The sequence below is a fragment of the Rattus norvegicus genome, chromosome 6 (assembly GCF_036323735.1).
Source record: "Rattus norvegicus strain BN/NHsdMcwi chromosome 6, GRCr8, whole genome shotgun sequence".
Taxonomy (NCBI): domain Eukaryota; kingdom Metazoa; phylum Chordata; class Mammalia; order Rodentia; family Muridae; genus Rattus; species Rattus norvegicus.
The window spans coordinates 138,652,799-138,661,219 of NC_086024.1; the positions used below are offsets into that span (position 1 = coordinate 138,652,799).

Genomic DNA, 8,421 nt, shown 5'->3' on the forward strand with positions numbered 1-8,421 from the left:
TGCTTGCCCTCTCCACTCTCTCTTGCTCCATCTCCGTTTCTCTCCCTCTCCCACTCCCTCTCCCTCCCTCCCTCTCCCTCCCTCCCCCTCCCTCCCTCTCTCTCTCTCTCTCTCTCTCTCTCTCTCTCTCTCTCTGACTTTTTCCTACTACCCTCTTTACTCCCCTCCCCATGCCCTGAACAAAGTCTATTCTATACTATACCTTATTGAGGCTGGTCCCTCAGAGGGAAAGAATGCCTCAGTATGTGCCTGAGGAGTTAGCCCCTAACCCTATACCTTACCATTCATCCACCAAAACATTCCTCTTCTCACCTTTTATCTTTTTATAAACACAACAACTGCTGTGTACTTCAATTTTTCAAAGAAAATTAATCACATGATATATTTAAGTGAAGAGAATTTTGAGGGCATCTCCATTCTGTTGGCTCTTCTATTCTACTACAGACAAGCATCCCTGTCTGCATTATTTATTTGATTGTTTACTTGCTTATTTATTTATTTTCACTTTACATCTTAATCACAGCCTCATTTATCCCCTCTTCCCAATCTTGACCTTAGGAATCCCTCCCCACATTGTCCTTTCCCCTTCTCCTCTGGTAAGAGGAGTCACCCTTGCATAACACCCAACCCTGCGGTTCTTTTTCTCTGCAGGACTAAACACATCTTCTCCTACCTAGGCTCAACAAGGCAGTTCGGGTGTGGGGAAAGGAATCCAATGATAGTAGAGACCATAACAGAGACTGTTCCCCCTTTTAGGGTACACACATGAAGACCAAGCTGTGTATTTGTTTCAGATATGTAGAGGGTCTAGGTCTGTCTCCTGCTTGCTCTGTTGTTGGTTGCCCAGTCTTTTTGGCCTTGCATCTGCCCCAATATCCAGCTGGAGGAAACCTCTCAGGAGACAATTGTGTTAATCTCAATGGGAAGACAATTTTTATGGGTTAATGAAGTCCACATCCTTCCTTTTGAAGTCCTGTCATGGTACAAGAGGTGGCCACTTCAGTCTATATATCCTGGCTGGTAGGAATCTCAGCTGGGGTTAAGGTCATAGACTTCCAATGTACTCTCCTGTCCTACAGCTCTAGTTAGGAAACAAAGATGCCCCCAACACTACTGTGCGTAATTCAATTCTCATTCCCAGCCATCTCTTGCCTCTATCTCCCTAGAACTGATTGGCATCCTCTGCCCTCTCATCTCTTCTCTCTACCCAGTTCCCTCTCTCTGTCTACCTCCACTGAGTATTTCATTTCCCCTTCTTAGTGAGATCCATGCATCATCCCTAGAGACTAACTTACTATCCAGTTACTTGTGCTTTTAGATTGTAGCATGATTGTCCTGCACATTATGACTAGTGTAAACTAATGAGTACATATCATAAGTGCTTTATAGTTCTGAATTACCTTTTCAGCATGATATACTCAAGTTCCAATAATTTGCCTGGAAATTTCATGAGGTTTTTGTTTTTAATAGGAATACTATTACACTGTCTAGATGTTTCACATTTCCTATCCTTTCTTCAGTGGAGGGACACTTATGTTGTTTCAAGTTTCTGGATATTATGAATAAATCTGCTATGAACATTCTTAAGCAAGTGTCCCTATGGTATAGTGGGTCGTCTTTGTTTATATGCTCAGGGATGATAGAGCTCAGTATTGAGTTATAAGTATTCCCAGATTTTTGAAAAACAACCAAATTTAATTTGAGAGGCTGTACTAGTTTTCACTCCCACTTGCAATGGAGTGTCTTCTTGCTCCAAGTCCTTGTCAGCATGTGGGTTTTGGTTTTAGTAATTTGCCTGCATGTAAATGGAATCTTAGCTAGAGCCCCTGAAATTTAATGATTTTTCTGCATATGAAAGAAAGAGGTAGTGTTTGCCATTTCAAGCTTTTGTCAAATTGTTTGATACAACATTTTCCATAGAGAGGAGATTTTTTGTTTAGGTTCATACTGAAGTCCCCTCGGTGTTTCTCTAGCCAAGAGATAGATGTCTGTGTCCTAAGTTTGAACTTTGTTCAGTTTCAAGTAAAACTTGACTATTTGTTGTTTCCCTGATGATGCTGATTCAGGATTATCATGTGACATCTGAATTATATAATGTGATTTCATTACTTCACATTGCTAACATCTACTGCAGAACCTTTGTTAGAGACTGGAGGGCCCAGTTTACATCGTTGATGGTTAATGAGAAGTCAGAGATAGGGCAGTTGAGAGACAGGCTCTTTGAGAGATGTAGCAGGATGAGTCCTGACTACTTCATTTGAATCTCTACAGGGCACTCAGGGTCATATAACATCAACAGAAATCATACATGTCATAGGTATCAAGCATGATTTCTTCTCCTGAAAGCCTGAAACCCTTACAACTCGGAAAAGTCAGTAGGTACAGGAGCTCCAAGAGAACAAAACCTGTTCAAATGGAACTACTCAAATGGAACCCCCAAACTGATCTGAGGGAAAGTAAAACTAAGTCAGGCTGATTGTGGGCCTGTGTACTAGAGGATCTCCACAGAGATTTCCAGCCAGGTCAGATGCTCAAGCACAGGTGAAAGTACATGAGCAGGGAAGAGGAACAGCCTCCTTGAGCTCCATGGCCTCTGCTGCTGCTGTCTCCAATGCTACTGTAGTTGCTGTTGTTCCAAGATGCTGCACTGGACACCGTAGTGCAGGGGAGCTCCTGGCAGCATTTTAGGAGACAAATTCTCTTTCTTGGTGGTGATGTTACAACTCTTGTTACAGAATCTTTCAGAAGACTAAGTTATTCTCACACACCTTTATTTCTTCTGGATAGGATCTTTAAATACCTTTCTGGGATGGATTGGGGTCTGACAGTGAGTACTTCAGATTGGCTTGGTCTGAGATGTTTGGGGTGCCTCATTTACCTGGGGAAGTGCTTGGAGCTATTGCCTCTAAGTGACTGACTGCTACAAATATCCCTATGGGCAGGGGGATGTGAAAGGATGCAGGTCTGTGAAAGGGCCTGGTTCTAGGAACAGGGAAAGCTCCTACCATCCCTAGTTGCTAGCCTTAACTCAACCCTATCAGATTTTCTCTCACTGCCCAAAGCCTTACAGTAGATCGTAGCTCAGACAGTGTAGAATGGGAAGACTAGTCAATTAGAAGAAAAGGATAATCTCGATAATAATATGTATGGATGTTGGCCACAGTTAATAGCCATGTATTATGTTCCTTATGTATGGAAAGAATATACTATTTGTTAGTATTAGAGTGCTAATTGTGCCATCATTATATTGTGGACTAGAAAATTTATGTTAGAGAAAAGGAATGCAATTGTTTTCAAATATCATTTAAGTAAGCAGTAGAAATGTTACCAAAACTGCTGTAGTGAGAGAAACAATACATTACCAAATCTCACTGGCTTTCCTCATCCACAGTGTTTCACTCAGTCATCTTCATAAATATCAACTCAATAATTTGTTCTTATTTTACACTGTTAGATTATAGAACCACTTAATAATTCTTCTATTGTGTGAAGAAACAAGAAGTTTAATAGAATATGACACTGAAGAGTATGTGCTAGAGAATTTCCATGGGTGAAAGAAGAGTCCATATCTTTAATATTAAAACCCATGCTTAAACATCATAAGCCAGAGCTTTCTAAAATCTGAAGTGATCCTGGAAAGAACTTGTTGATCCTCAGTGCCCCCTGCTGGTCCTAAGAATCCCTGTAGGAAGTTTTTGTGCAAGTTCACACTGGCCTTCCCTCACTGTGTCTCTGGTACAGTAGTAAATGGCTGTGTCTTCAGTTTGCAGACTGTTCATTTTTAAGAAAACTTGGCTCTTGGAGGTGTCCCTGCTGATGCTCAGTCGGGACTTGAGAGCTGAATTATACTCTGTGCTTCCACCAGTCCATATTACTCCCATCCACTCCTGACCTTTTCCTGGAGGCTGGCGAACCCAGCTTACATGATAGCTGGTTAGTGAGAACCCAGAGACAGTGAAGGTGAGAGACAAAGTCTGTGAGGGCTGCACCAGACCAGGTCCTGACTCCTTCAGCTGCACCTGGGACAGGACACCTGGGGACAAGCAACATCACCATTAGTCATTCATCCTATAGATTAAGTGCCTGAGTCCCTCTCCTGAAACTCTGAAACACTTACAGCTTGGAAATGTCAGCAGGCACCAGGACAGCCATGCTGTGAAGGAGCCTCTAGTGAGAAGGAGATGTGGATCCTCAGGTAGGCCTGGGCTTTCAGTCTGAGCCTGAGGGCTGCTTTGCATTGAGGGAGGATCCTGAGTAGATAAAAGGAAGTGCAGGGCAGAATTTCTAGTTTCCTCGCCATGTGCCTGAGATTACCTTTGTGCTTAGAAAAAATGGAGCTGAAAACTCAGGAACTTTTCTTGTTAGTGTTTGGATTTACAATTCTAAATAAAAATGTATTAGTCACATTGTGCAGGCCTTGGAAGCAAAAAAAAAGGGGGAGGGGATAGGGAGGTTTATAGTAGGTGACTATTTATTCATGCAATAAAAGTAGAACAGGTTACCTTATCATAAATGCAATCGTATATTATTGCAAATTGCTCTAGAACGTGTAAGGTGGAATGGGAATTTTTTGCCTGGAAAGTAATTCTCTTCGAATCTTTTCTATTATTTTTTTTAGATTTTTATGTTTATTATTCTTTTCATAACAGCATTAGTGGCACCTCCTTCACCAGGTGGTTTGAGAATAAAGATGTAAATCCACAGACAATAAATAGCCTTATATTGCAATTGATTTTCAAGTTATCTTCACATAAACTGGCAACCATAAATATCAGTAGGATAACTATGGATTATTTGCATTTGTTTCAGTATAAAAGTATAGAAGTGATGATTACTCAATTGTGTGCAAAATCTGTATAATTTTACTTAGCAAATAGTAATCAAATTGTTTTCCAACTATATATTTATATTTTTTTATATGAGTAACCAGCTCTTTTAAAAAACACTTACTCTAGACTCACATTTGTCTCATCACTTCTGAAGAAATAACTTTTAAGAAAACAGTTCACAAATATTTAGCACATTTTGTTTCAGAGTTTTTTCTGAGAGTAGGTCCAAGGGACTCATGTGGGTCCTATGTCAGTAGGTTGAGTGAATTAGCCTTCCTATTTAGGGACACTGTAGTTGGGATCTAGTCTTCACACCTCTTGATTTATGTCAGTTTCTCTGTACCAATGTACTTTTTTTATGCATATCTGTTTGTTTCTTGTTTCAGCTTGTAGCACATAAATAATGTGTTCTAAATAGGATTATGCATTGGTGAGTAAAGGGAAAGTCAGATGTTCATAACAATTCATAAAAATCAGTAGACTGACACCAGGTATTTATGTAAATTGAAGTAAAAGGTAAGCCAGAGATCACTGAGTGATGAGGCAAAGTGGAGCAGAGGGTGGGCATGAACATGAGGAACCTTGTGATTGAAGTATTGATCACCATAGAGAGTAAGAGTGTAGGGAGCTTCTCCCCATACCGTGGTAATGGAAGCAGCATGGAAGAGAAGGACAGAGCTATCACAATCTCTTTGCTAGGACTCCGAGAATGTGGATCTATTACTTGGCCTTGTAGTCCCAATATTTTGTTTTTCTTATTTCATTGTGCATTATCTTTGAACTGTGAGCAACTGTGGTTGCAGACCATTCACATCAGGTAGAAAGCCATCCATTTAATGGTCATTAACAGTATTAGTGTTGTGTTCCTCTTGTTCTGATACTCTGAGGGTTAGGAGGATATTTTCAGACATTATTCTCAGTAGGTCTCATCTTGGGTTTGTCTGATATTTGTATTGTGTTTTCATTGTGGAAAGGAGTATCATAGAAATAAATTCACTTTTTATACTATATTGGGGAATGTGATTCAAGTCTACTTATTCATGTGTTTTTGTCTTTGGTTACTTCAGAGATAACCTGTGTCCCTATTCTGACCCATAACTCTGCTTTTCCATAAATTCCTCTACAGTAAAGGTACTAGGAAAAAGTGATTAGGAAAAGCATGAGTTCATGATAAATCCATATTTATTTATAATTGTCTTAATTTCTAGAGTGGATCCTTACTAATGTCTTTCTTCATTCATTTGTTTACTTATATGTAGTTCACAGATGGATACTCACTTAACTTGTCATGGTGCTAAGACAATACCAGACTGTCCATTTGTGTGCTGGCTAAGATTTTATCAACATAATACAAACTACAGTAATCAGCATCAAGGAAACTAAATTTAAAAAACAAAACAAAACAAGCAAACAAACAACAACAACAAAAAAGCCCCAACATATCCATCAGATTGGTCTGCAGGCAAATCTGTGGAGGTATTCATTTAAATAATGACAAACATTATATGCCAGGTAGATACGGTTGATGTCATCCATGATCCTGCATTCCTGAGTTGTCTTAGAAAGGATGTAGGACCACTATGGAGACACAGTTGGTCAGATGATTTTCTTATTGTTTTCTGATTCTGGTCCCACGTTCAAGTTCTTACCTTGACTTCATGTCCTGATTTTCCTCTGGGATGTTTTGTGAGAATAAAGATGGCAGAATCTCTCTCCTTCCTCAGTTGCTTTAGTCATAATATTGATCAAATAAAAATAGCGGACTCAGACAATCGAAATTCTTCTGATTGAAAAATGGGTATAGGGGACTTGACATTCTGTACAGCTGCAACTATAGTGACACACACAGTCACAATTACAGATACAGGAATACATTACAATACACACACAGAGCATCACATCCACAGACAGAAATATATCTTCATAGACAGAGGGCATTGCTTTCTTAAATCATTTCTTTAGACAGGGGTAATGTAGTTGTTCTGGGCTCATTATGTAGACCAATCTGGTATTAAACTATCAGACATTTATTGTACTGTCACTTTCTCCCTATTGACTGAATTAAAGGTGTGTATCACTATTCCTTACCATTACATGTAGGTGCTTTGAAAAATTAATTATGAAAATAAAATGAATTAAAAATAAATTTAAGGATCCAAGCCCACAGCTCACTGCTCCTAAACCCCTTGGGAGAGAGAGCTCACCGCCCAGACAGGTGGGGATTCCTGAGACTGCAGAGCAGGAGAGGCCACCAATACTGCCCACCCATGCCCACATCCCTGGCCCAAGATTAAACTGTATAAGGTCTCTGGGAACTGGAAAATAGGGGCACTCTTATGGCAGACCACCTACAGTCCAGACACCACCTGGACTTGAAGGGAATCAGGTAACAGTTCTCTGCACCCAAATCCCATGGGAGGGACAGCTAAACATTCAGAGGGGAAGACAGGCCAGGGAACCCAGAAGAGACTACACTCTGACCACATTTCTGACTCCAGAGGAAAACACCTAACACCATCTGGGACCCTGGTGCACCAGGGCTCTGCGAAAAGGTGGCACAGACCATCCTGGTTGCTGCCCTCACCAAGAGCTCAAAAGCAGCCCCTCATGAGCAACTTGAGCTGCAGGACCACAGGTAAGACCAACTTCTCTGCTCCAAGCAACCTGCTTTGTGGACTCAGGACACAGGCCCACAGGAACAGCTGAAGACCAGTAGACAGGAAAGACTACACGCTCGAAAGCAGAACACTCTGTTCCCATAACTGGCTGAAAGAAAACAGGAAAACAGGTCTACAGCACTCCTGACAGGCCTATAGGACTGTCTAGCCACTGTCAGAAATAGCAGAACAAGGTAACAATAGAGACAACCTGATGGCGAGAGGCAAACACAGGAACCAAGCAACAGAAACCAAGACTACTTGGCATCATCAGAGCACAATTCTCCCACCAAAGAAAACACTGAATATCCCAACACACCAAAAAAGCATGACCTAGATTTAAAATCACATTTGAACATGATGCTGGAGGATTTCAAGAAAGACATGAAGAACTCCCTTAGAGAAACACAAGAAAACATAAATAAACAAGTAGAAGCCTATAGAGAGGAATCACAAAAATCCCTGAAGGAATTCCAGGAAAACATAGTCAAACAGGTGAAGGAGTTAAAAATGGAAATAGAAGAAATAAAGAAAGGAAACAAGGAAATTACCCTGAATATAGAAAATGAAAAGAATAGACTAGGAGCCATAGATACAAGCATCACAAACAGAATGCAAGAGATAGAAGAGAGAATCTCAGGAGCTGAAAATTCCATAGAAATCATCGACACAACTGTCAAAGATAATGTGAAATGGAAAACGCTACTGGCCCAAAACATACAGGATATCCAGGACTCAATGAGAAGATCAAACCTAAGGATAATAGGTATAGAAGAGAGCAAAGACTCCCAGCTCAAAGGACCAGTAAATTTCTTCAACAAAATCATAGAAGAAAGCTTCCCTTACCTAAAGAAAGAGATCCCATAAACATACAAGTAGGCAACAGAACTCCAAATAGATTGGACCAGAAAAGAACCTCCTCCTGTCACATAATA

General features: G+C 40.4%; 1 long non-coding RNA gene across 2 annotated transcripts; it reads right to left on the reverse strand.

Moving 5' to 3' along the window:
* Positions 1-3,905: 3,905 nt before the first annotated feature.
* Positions 3,906-8,089, reverse strand: LOC134479265 (uncharacterized). Of its 2 annotated transcripts, none has more exons than XR_010052397.1 (3): positions 8,038-8,089; positions 6,479-6,660; positions 3,906-4,033 (listed from the first exon to the last, which is right to left on the reverse strand). It is a non-coding gene; the product is annotated as an uncharacterized LOC134479265 (long non-coding RNA). The 2 variants fall into 2 exon arrangements; XR_010052396.1 differs by lacking the exon at positions 8,038-8,089 and adding an exon at positions 7,414-8,028.
* Positions 8,090-8,421: the final 332 nt, after the last annotated feature.